This window comes from Portunus trituberculatus, chromosome 41 (genome assembly GCF_017591435.1).
Source record: "Portunus trituberculatus isolate SZX2019 chromosome 41, ASM1759143v1, whole genome shotgun sequence".
In the NCBI taxonomy this organism is placed as follows: Eukaryota; Metazoa; Arthropoda; class Malacostraca; order Decapoda; family Portunidae; genus Portunus; species Portunus trituberculatus.
Window position 1 is genome coordinate 29,790,974 of NC_059295.1, and position 9,754 is coordinate 29,800,727.

Below are 9,754 nucleotides of genomic sequence, written 5' to 3' on the forward strand. Positions count from 1 at the left end.
GTGTGTGTGTGTGTGTGTGTGTGTGTGTGTGTGTGTGTGTCTGACTTTATGTGGATGACCTCCATTCTTTCTCTGTTTATTTTGTCCGTATGTTTGACACAAACACACACACACACACACACACACACTCTCTCTCTCTCTCTCTCTCTCTCTCTCTCTCTCTCTCTAACATTACGTATGGTGATATTCAATACACCTCAAATTATCACACCATAAAAAGACAAAAAATAATAGAAAAAGCGTCGCACCTCCATAACAATATAAACATTTGGAGGGAGTGTGAAATTCAAAACAGGTCGCAATATATAGATGTATTTTTGTCAACATTGCTGCAAAACTCCACCTGACTAAAAAAAAATTGCTCATTCCTAAGCTTTACTGGTAGCAGGAATAACGAGAGGCAGTCGACATGTCCTTGCATCACAGCGCCAGCTTGCAGAATCATTAATAAATTAACACTGTGTCTTTACCCAGTACACCACAACACCAAAGAGTAGCATCTTTAACGACGTGTATTCAGTGTTTCTTCAAGGTAAACTACGCCGGCGACGCGGTGTATACGTAATGATACTTAATGAATATCCTTGTAGGGAAAACCTGATCGATCTCTGGCATCATCTTTCTGCAGAAATTAAAGATAAGAGGACGGTTAGCTTGAGAGACATTTGCTGCTATTAACACTACTGATGTTGCTGCTGCTGTTACTGCTGCTACCACTATCATCACCACTAACACTAGCACCACCTCCACTACTACTGCTACTACTAATACTACTACTTTTACTACTTACTACTTCTACCACTACTACTACTACTACTACTACTACTACTACTACTACTACTACTACTACTACTACTACTACTACTACTACTACTACTACTACTACTACTACTACTACTATTACTATTACTATTACTCACCTAATGACTACTTGCCTAGCTGACCCATCATTCCCTTTAACACATTACCGAAGCCTGTAGACTCTAGAGCATTGGACATACCTAACAGCAACAGTAGCGGCAGGAGTGGTGGGAGCAGCTAATACTCCGGAAATGCTGTATTACACTACATAATGGAGTTACTAATAGACGGTAATTAATGAGGCTCAGGCCCATATAATTGCCAATAATCGTTTCTGACATGCTCATTTTACATTCTGCATAATAGTTTTGACGAGGATGAAGATAACATAGTGTTGAAATTGGAATACTAGTTGTGTCAGTAGTGGTGGTAGTGGTGGTGGTGAAGGGGCATAGTGGTGATAGTAATACTACTTGCAACAATAGCAGCAGCAACAAAAGCAGTGTTAGCAACAGAGACAGTTACAATAGCAGCATTGACGACAGGACCGGCAGCAGCAGCAACACCAACAGCAACAACAGCAGTAATAGTAAAATCGACAGAGACAGCAACAACAGTAACAACAATAATAACAACAATAGTAACAACAAAAGAATAACAACAATAACTGGTCTTTTCTTCTGTCTTTTTTCTCTCCCATCTCCCTTTCCTCATGCAACTCTTTTTTTTTCCTTCATCTCTGCTTCCTTTTTTCTCCACCTTTGCTAACCTGTCTCCCTTCCTAGTTAGTGCACATAAGATTGCTATAAAAACTGTCTAATTAAAACCTTGAAGCTTGTTGTTTGTCATTTGCATGGACAGACTGTACTTACACAGTCGCCTCTAAACCAACCTCACTGAAGGGCGATAATGCAGTTTACACTTCATTTCCTTTCCATTACATGGTTTTCTCTCCTTGTTTTTTCTTACCCAAGGTCTTTCACGTCTTTTACGTTTCAACACGTTAATAAAGGAGACACACACACACACACACACACACACACACACACACACACACACACACACACACACACACACACACACACACACACACACACACACACACACACACACACACACACACACACACACACACACACACACTTACAATATCAGCCAGTACTGTCACAATAGGTCTTCGAATAATATGGCTGACAGATGGCGTATTAATAATCGTGATAATGGACTTGCATACATACATACGTCCATTAATGTAGCGAGTGAGCGTGCTTTGATGTGAGGATGATAACTTTGATGCCCTTTGTTAGAGAGGTCAACTAAGTAAACACAGATCATAATATAAGAATTAAGAAAACAAGCTACGAGAATCCGGCAGATGTACACGTGGCAGTTCTTGTATAAAGCATTCTTACGCACTTCACCAATTATCTTGATCAATAAATGTGTCTAGTGTGGATCTAAATCTCCCTCAGGACTTCATACTGATAACTTGTATTTCATTCACTTAGTCTCCGTTTGAGACTCAATAATCTCTCTCTCTCTCTCTCTCTCTCTCTCTCTCTCTCTCTCTCTCTCTCTCTCTCTCTCTCTCTCATGTAGAAGCGTGTTACAAACCTAACCCTTTCACTGCATTATGAAGAAAGTAACAGTGTCAGATGAAATGCAGAAATATAATAAGCATGTACAAAAAAGAAAGGGATTAGAAATAATATATTTTGCAATTTTCATCAAATTAAAAGATTGGAGGTGGCTATAAAATAAAAAAGAACTGATGTGATTAGTAATGAAAAAAAAATGTAACCCAACAGTAGCGAAAGGGTCGAGAAGAATGAATGTTGCATAAATTCATGAATAATGAGGAAAGACGGTAAACCAATCTTTTCTTTTTGTATTCTCATTTTCCACCCTTCATTCTCAAAAATAAATAAATAAATAAACCTTCTCAAACAACAACAGAATGCTCAGACTGAGTGTAAATATTCAGCTTATCTTAATAATCTTGTCTTTTCTATCTAATTAGAAAACTGGAAGATTAATAAACAAACAGCACTATCTCTTTTACCATTCTAGTAATACTACGTTATTTCTTTATTGTATACAAAAGTTCCCCAACAGCAACAGAGTGCAAGTAGATATTTAGTCACTCTAAATAATCTTGTGAATTCCACGCAATTACGGGATTGAAAAATTAGTAAATAAATATCAATTAACTTTTAATTTGCAATTTCCCAACCGAGACTAAATAACGAACAGAACAAAAACTAGTAACTCATAATTCCCAAAGCCAATTCATATCTCCACGTAACACACCGAGGCTTTCCAAAACAGACCAAAAATGAGGGAGAAGTTTTTAACCTTCAATCTCGCATCAGGTTGACACAGGGAGCAGCTGTCACCTCTCAGCGGGATATTGCACCGAGCTAAGCACTCTTTCACCTGCTCCAGTTTTATTCCCTTTACAATTCATAAGCGACAGGTCACGTTCCATGATTAAAGGAACGTGTTTTTCCATTAATTATTATCATTTTTTTGTATTAATTGATCGATAGGATATTTTTTGGCGTGTGCAAGGTAAGGGACAAATGTGGTAGTAGTGGTAGTAGTGGTGGTGGTGGTACTGGTGGTGGTGGTGGCGGTGGTGGTAGTTGCTGAGTGAGTGATGGGTTTTGTAGAGATCTTTTATTGTCCGGTACTTTCCTCTCTCTCTCTCTCTCTCTCTCTCTCTCTCTCTCTCTCTCTCTCTCTCTCTCTCTCTCTCTCTCTCTCTCTCTCTCTCTCTCTCTCTCTCTCTCTCTCTCTCTCTCTCTCTCTCTCTCTCTCTCTCTCTCTCTCTCTCTCTCTCTCTGTGTGTGTGTGTGTGTGTGTGTGTGTGTGTGTGTGTTGTGTTGTGTGACTCGGGAAATTAGCTATGATAGCTCCTCCTTCATTTACAGCTAAGAAAACTCCAGTCTTCTCTTTTCCAAGAAATACAATTGCTGCTAGGTAAAACCAATAACAGATTTTGCAGATGATTTTTCCAGTTTAAAAAACGGAACACAAGCCTGGAAACATGCACCAGAGGTCCTGAAAAAAAACTTGAATAATCAATGTTCCTTTTGTTTCGTAAGTGTCTAATCCCGAATGTCTTATGAAGACAATCTATTTTTTTCTTTTCGTGATGGTTTACAGTTTCACATTTTACGTGCTTTTCCTTGAAATATTTTCCTCCAAATGTAAGGAAATTGTTGTAAGTTCAATATAGATACAAAAAAAAAATAATAAGTAGGAATTGATCACGAAATCTATATGCAATATTCTTCTCAATACTAAGTTTTCAGGAAATATTAGACAAAACAAATACATTTCATGAAAAGGCTTGGAATGATATGAGTACATTACAGAGTTAGATATCTTTAACCCTTTTTCTGCTACGTAATTTTCCACATCATCATCTACATTCTAGAACATTTTAGACACCTGTATTTATTTTACAGAATTTATGATAGTTATGTAGAGGAAAAAAACTAAATCAGCCTCCTATTCTGTCAAATTTTGTATGGATGGAAGCATATTTTTCTAAAGCAGATAATTTTACTAATAAAGGAGTAAAAGAATAAGTATACACACCAGCAAAGATATAAAAGGAAGAACCAACCTAGAGAAATGTGAACCTGTAAATTATTTGGTCTTCGGCGTGCTTGGAAATACGTCACCAGAGTTACACGTGATTCCATAATCGTGTAAGCTACCTGGAATTCCTCACTTGCATTTTGCAATCTTTCCTTGACTAACAATGGAGACTATCAATAAATTCAATCGAAGTTTATTTTTCTTTCACAAAATTATGGTAAAGAAAAATTAAGTCTTGCAAATTGTTTTGTGTCCACTATTTGCAATAAATGAGATCATACTAAAACAAGCAACAGAGTTTTTCTTATAATTTTGCATCACTTATTGATATTTTATCATTCATAATCAATAATTATTATCAGTTTAAACATTTTATAGTTTTTTGTTATCTATCATTTTGTTTCTCTCAATATAACCATCATACTGATGACAATTAACTTCTATGTTTAGCTTTTCGCGCTTGGCTTCTCCAGACGAGAGGCTGGCAAGTTAATTGGCAAAGGAATATACAGCGTGGCGCATCCACGGTCAGTGCAACACGAGCAATGCAGCGAGCACCGGCAAGACTCAGGAGGAAAATGAAAGCAACAGAAAGTCAAAAGATTTCAAAGGCAAAGAAATTCAGAGAAAAAATGTTTTACTCCCCCCCATCAGGAAGGAAAGAAAAATATTTTTTCCGGTGTATTTTACTGAAAAACAAAACCGTAAAAGTGCTGTAGAAGTTTTCAGAACAGGAATTTAACAACAACAACTATTATTCAATTCAGCTTTAACCTAGACCATGCAGCACTACCATCACCACGAATGACAGCACCACCAACAACTATAACAAATAGAGACTGAATAACAATCACAACCACATGAACCTTACAAAAGTAGGTTACATAGTAAAACTAAACAACATCATTTACGCAAATGGTGTCATCCTTAATAATATAACCAGTTTAGATGAAAGATATGCAATTCATTGCACGAGAAACAAGAGAGCAGACAATAGTTTAGGGAATCAATAGGGACCTTGCCATGTGATGCTGACCTATATAATTATATTACTAATTCAATCAGATATACGACAGTCAAGCTTATATTTTTTTTTTCCTGTACAAGGAACGAAAAAAACAAAGACAAGATTATTTTTTTCTTTTTGTGTGCACGAGTAAAAGGAGGAGATGGACAAGAACAAGCTTTTCGTCTCCAAATGTCCCACTGTGAGGATAAGAGTCGAACGGAAAGAAAGATGAGAATCTTGCATCGAAGACCGCGTGTGTGTCAATCAAAAACAAGGCGGACACAGCAGGGAAGTGAAGAAAAAAGACGAACACAACGTTTCCAAAAGTCGGTCACAGATGGAAGAAAAATAATATTGACATACATACGTGTTTTTGCAGACGGTGAAAAGCACGGCGCGAGCTGACCTCAAGACGACCTGGAGGAGAAAAGGAATCCTGTTAGTGAATATAATAGTGGTGGTGGTGGTGGTGGTGGTAGTAGTGGTGATGTTGATAGTGGTAGTTATCAGTTTGTCAATAGAAAATATATCACTAACACCTATACACACACACACACACACACACACACACACACACACACACACACACACACACACACACACACACACACACACACACACACACACACACACACACACACACAGGAAATCTCTCTTCACTTTTGAGCCAGCATTCTTATATTCTACAACAGCGTAAAACATTACTTCGAAAAACATATAAATATTTCCAATGTATTCAAATCACAACAAGACCAAGACCACAGTAAAATCATTCTAATATATCAAGTTTCAAAATTACATTAACTCTATACTTCACTTGCACCAATCAACCTGACAGGGAGGTGGAATACAAATAGCCAAGCTGATAGGTCCAACATAGATAAAATCCTTAAAAAAAAACCTGTGAAAGGAGCGTTTAAAACTGAATCACGCCTTAACTAAACATAACATACAGTACACCACACTGAGCATCATCACCTAGAATTCTTCATGTAACACCGGACACCGACAAGCCCCATCAGGCAAATAGATAAAAAGATAGATGAATGAACAGATACAGATAGATTGATAAAAGAATATGAAACTGCATTCACACAACCATGACACTTTAGAATTCAAAGATACTTCTCTAATTTTGAAGTCGTTTTGCGTCTATTTAGGGGCTAATGGCTTCAGTAGGCCTTTTCTTTCTACCCTTTTGTTGCCCATCATATCAAAAAAAGTAGTTAATATTAAACGTCCGAGAGATACAGTACAATAAACAGGATCAGAAAATACTCTCCAAACGATGCTGAATTATAACTGGAAAGGACAGACAAATGTGAATGAAGAATACAAGGCACAGAAGCCAACAGAGGCAGTAGTACAATCTGCCATCAACACTTGCGTGCGCAGAAACATAAATAACATAATTGACTGACAATGAGTAAAGTGCTGAATTGCTTTTTAATCCATAAATGTTAATATGTGAGGATTAATATGGTATTTCAATCATTATCTGTTTCCCGTTGCTTCATTCCAGGATTCCATCAGACTACATACCTAAACGCAAAGACAAAAGGAAATTTACTAATTCCTAAACGACAAATGACAAAGAAAAGACAGAGAATAAGTCAAATAAGGATACGCCACATCATATGGTAATATACTTGCATCAAACAGACACAGCCTAAACATAAAAGACACGGTATACAAAAATTAAATGAAATCACCGATGATCAAAATAATCACGCGCAGTTTGTTACTTTTATTGGTTAAGGGCGTGCACACAAAAGCTGACGCACCAATCAGTGACAGAGAAGCATACACGTCATTAAAGTGATTGGCTCCTGCTCGCTCTCTCTGTCTGGCTTCCAATCGCTGACTCTGACACACTTCACAAAAGACGAGGGGCAAAATATTCGAGCGGGTGACGAATTTCTCTCCTTATCGCGAGTTTCACAAGCGTCAGCCATCGAGAGGCGCGTCGTCTGTCTAGCAAGAAAGATACCTGACGGGAATGGATGTTCTGATGTCACTTGAGCGTAAGCGTGGAATCCTTTACCTTTTCCTGGTCGGTGATGGACTGTTGTAGATATTGAAGATCATTAAAAAAAGAGAAAAAAACACATATTCCTAAAGTTAGTTACTTCTGGTGATAATGGTGAATCTGGAGTACATTAGAGGTAGTAAAATGTTGGATAGATAAAGAACATACAGGAAATGTCAAGGGTAAGTTGTAAACTGCAAACTCAGTTGAAAAGTCCCTCGAAAAACAGATATCCTGCTACGACTTTCGAATCCTACAAGGGAGATAATCATTTCATCACATTACACAAGAGGTCGTCAGGAGCAGCACGTCACTACAGCTCACTGCACGTCTAGCATTAGGCAGCAACTTTACACATCCATCACCAGCATAATGAACCTTGCTTTACTCCGGTGATACGGCCAGCATATGTTTTCGTCTCCGTAAATCACCGGCACTCGGCGGGGTGGCTTTGTGTGTTCCACAGAGAAAAGCAGCCGCTACTCTGCACACCCTCCTCTCCCCTACCAACCCACTAACCCACTCGCCACCCCAAAGGACAGTGATGGAGTAAGCAAAAGTCGGTATTGCGAAGATCTCGGGAGAAAAATGTTGCTCACATGAAAGTAAGCCTGTGTGTGTTATTCACCACGGTCGTCTACTGGTTTGCCAGCTTTTACCCTACGGAAAGAGCTCAGAGCTCGTACTGACCGATTTTCGGGTAGGACTGAGACAACAACACACTCCACACACCGGGAAAGCGAGGCCACAACCACTCGAGTTACATCCCGTACCTATTTACTGCAAAATGAACAGGGGCTACACATTAAGAGGCTTGGCCATTTGCCTCGCCGCTTCCCGGGACTCGAACCCAGGCCCTCTCGATTGTCAGTCGAGTATGCTAACCACTACACTACGCAGTGTGTGTGTGTGTGTGTGTGTGTGTGTGTGTGTGTGTGTGTGTGTGTGTGTGTGTGTGTGTGTGTGTTTATGTAAGAGGGGAAAGTCGGTCAAGGGCAAAAAAGAGTAAAAAAGTTTCCAGTTTACGTAGATTATAAGTAAAAGAAAGACCAAGGATGTTAAATGTAAAAGAGGGGGAGAGTTGAGTATCATTGAAGAAGAGGGAATAGTTGTCTGGAAGGTTGTGTCAAGTTGATAGATGGAGGAATTGAATTTTTGAGCACTGAACACTACAAACTTTTCGCTGCCCAAATCAGAAATCTTAAAGTGATCAAAGTGAGGCGTTTTGTGGCATCCCAGCGTGATATGTTTACTTCCTAAAGGGATGATCGTCTCTGAAAAGACGTGGAAAGGTGTAGGGTAATTAGATCAGCGTAGAAATAAATAGGGTAGGAAGTTTGTGTTACAAGAGTAGTGATGAATAACAGGAAGAGAGTAGGTAACAGGACAGAACCCTGAGGAACACAACTATTAATATATCTAAGAGAAGTACAGTGTCCGTCTACCACAGCAGTAACACTCGTATGTAGAACTGTCGAAAAGAGAACTTGAGATGAAGTTCCAGAGGGATGAATAGATATTGTATGAGGGTAGTTTGAAGATCAAAGCTTTTTCCCAGACTTTATCAAACGCTTGATATGTCTAAGACAACGACAAAAGTTTCACCAAAATCCAAATAAGGATGAGCAAGACTGTAAGGAAAGCCAGAAATCACCTTGACGTAAGCCATAGTTTGGCCAGGCACAGTTTTGAGAACAATACGAGGGACCTCATCAGGTCCATAAGCTTTCCGTGTGTTTAGGCCACCGAGGGCATAGAAAACATCATTAGGAAGAATTTTAATCGAAGGTATGAAATAGACTGTGGAGGTGACGGAAGAACAAGCCTAAAATCATCCAAAGTAGAGCAATTAGCATAAGTTTAAGAGAAGAGTTCAGCTTTAAAGACATATGTGATGACAGTGGTACCACCAAGATGAAAGAAAGCTGGGAAAGATGAAGAAGTAAGTTATTGGAGATGTCTCGAGGGTAGTTAGAATTCGAAAGATTTTGACATTTCTTATCGATAAAGGAGTGTCTGGCATGTTGAAGAACAGATTTGGCATGTTTTTGGGCTGAAATATGAAGCGCATGAGATTCAGGTGATGGAAGTTTCACGTACCTTTTGTGGGAAACTTCTCAATCATGTATAGCGCAAGAACAGGCTGTGTTAAACGAAGGTTTGGAAAGTTTAGATTGAGAGAAAGAGTGAGGAATGTACGCCTCCATGCCAGGCACTATCACCACCCTCATGTGCTTTCACTAAGAGATGAGTTTCTGAAACGGAAGCAGTAGTCATTCCAAGGAAAATCAGCATTATACCTCCTC

At 38.8% G+C, this 9,754-nt stretch overlaps 1 non-coding gene across 1 annotated transcript; it reads right to left on the reverse strand.

The window, feature by feature from the left end:
- Nucleotides 1–8,276: 8,276 nt before the first annotated feature.
- On the reverse strand, nt 8,277–8,346 carry Trnav-gac. The gene has a single exon. It is a non-coding gene; the product is annotated as a tRNA-Val (tRNA).
- Between the last annotated feature and the right edge of the window lie 1,408 nt (nt 8,347–9,754).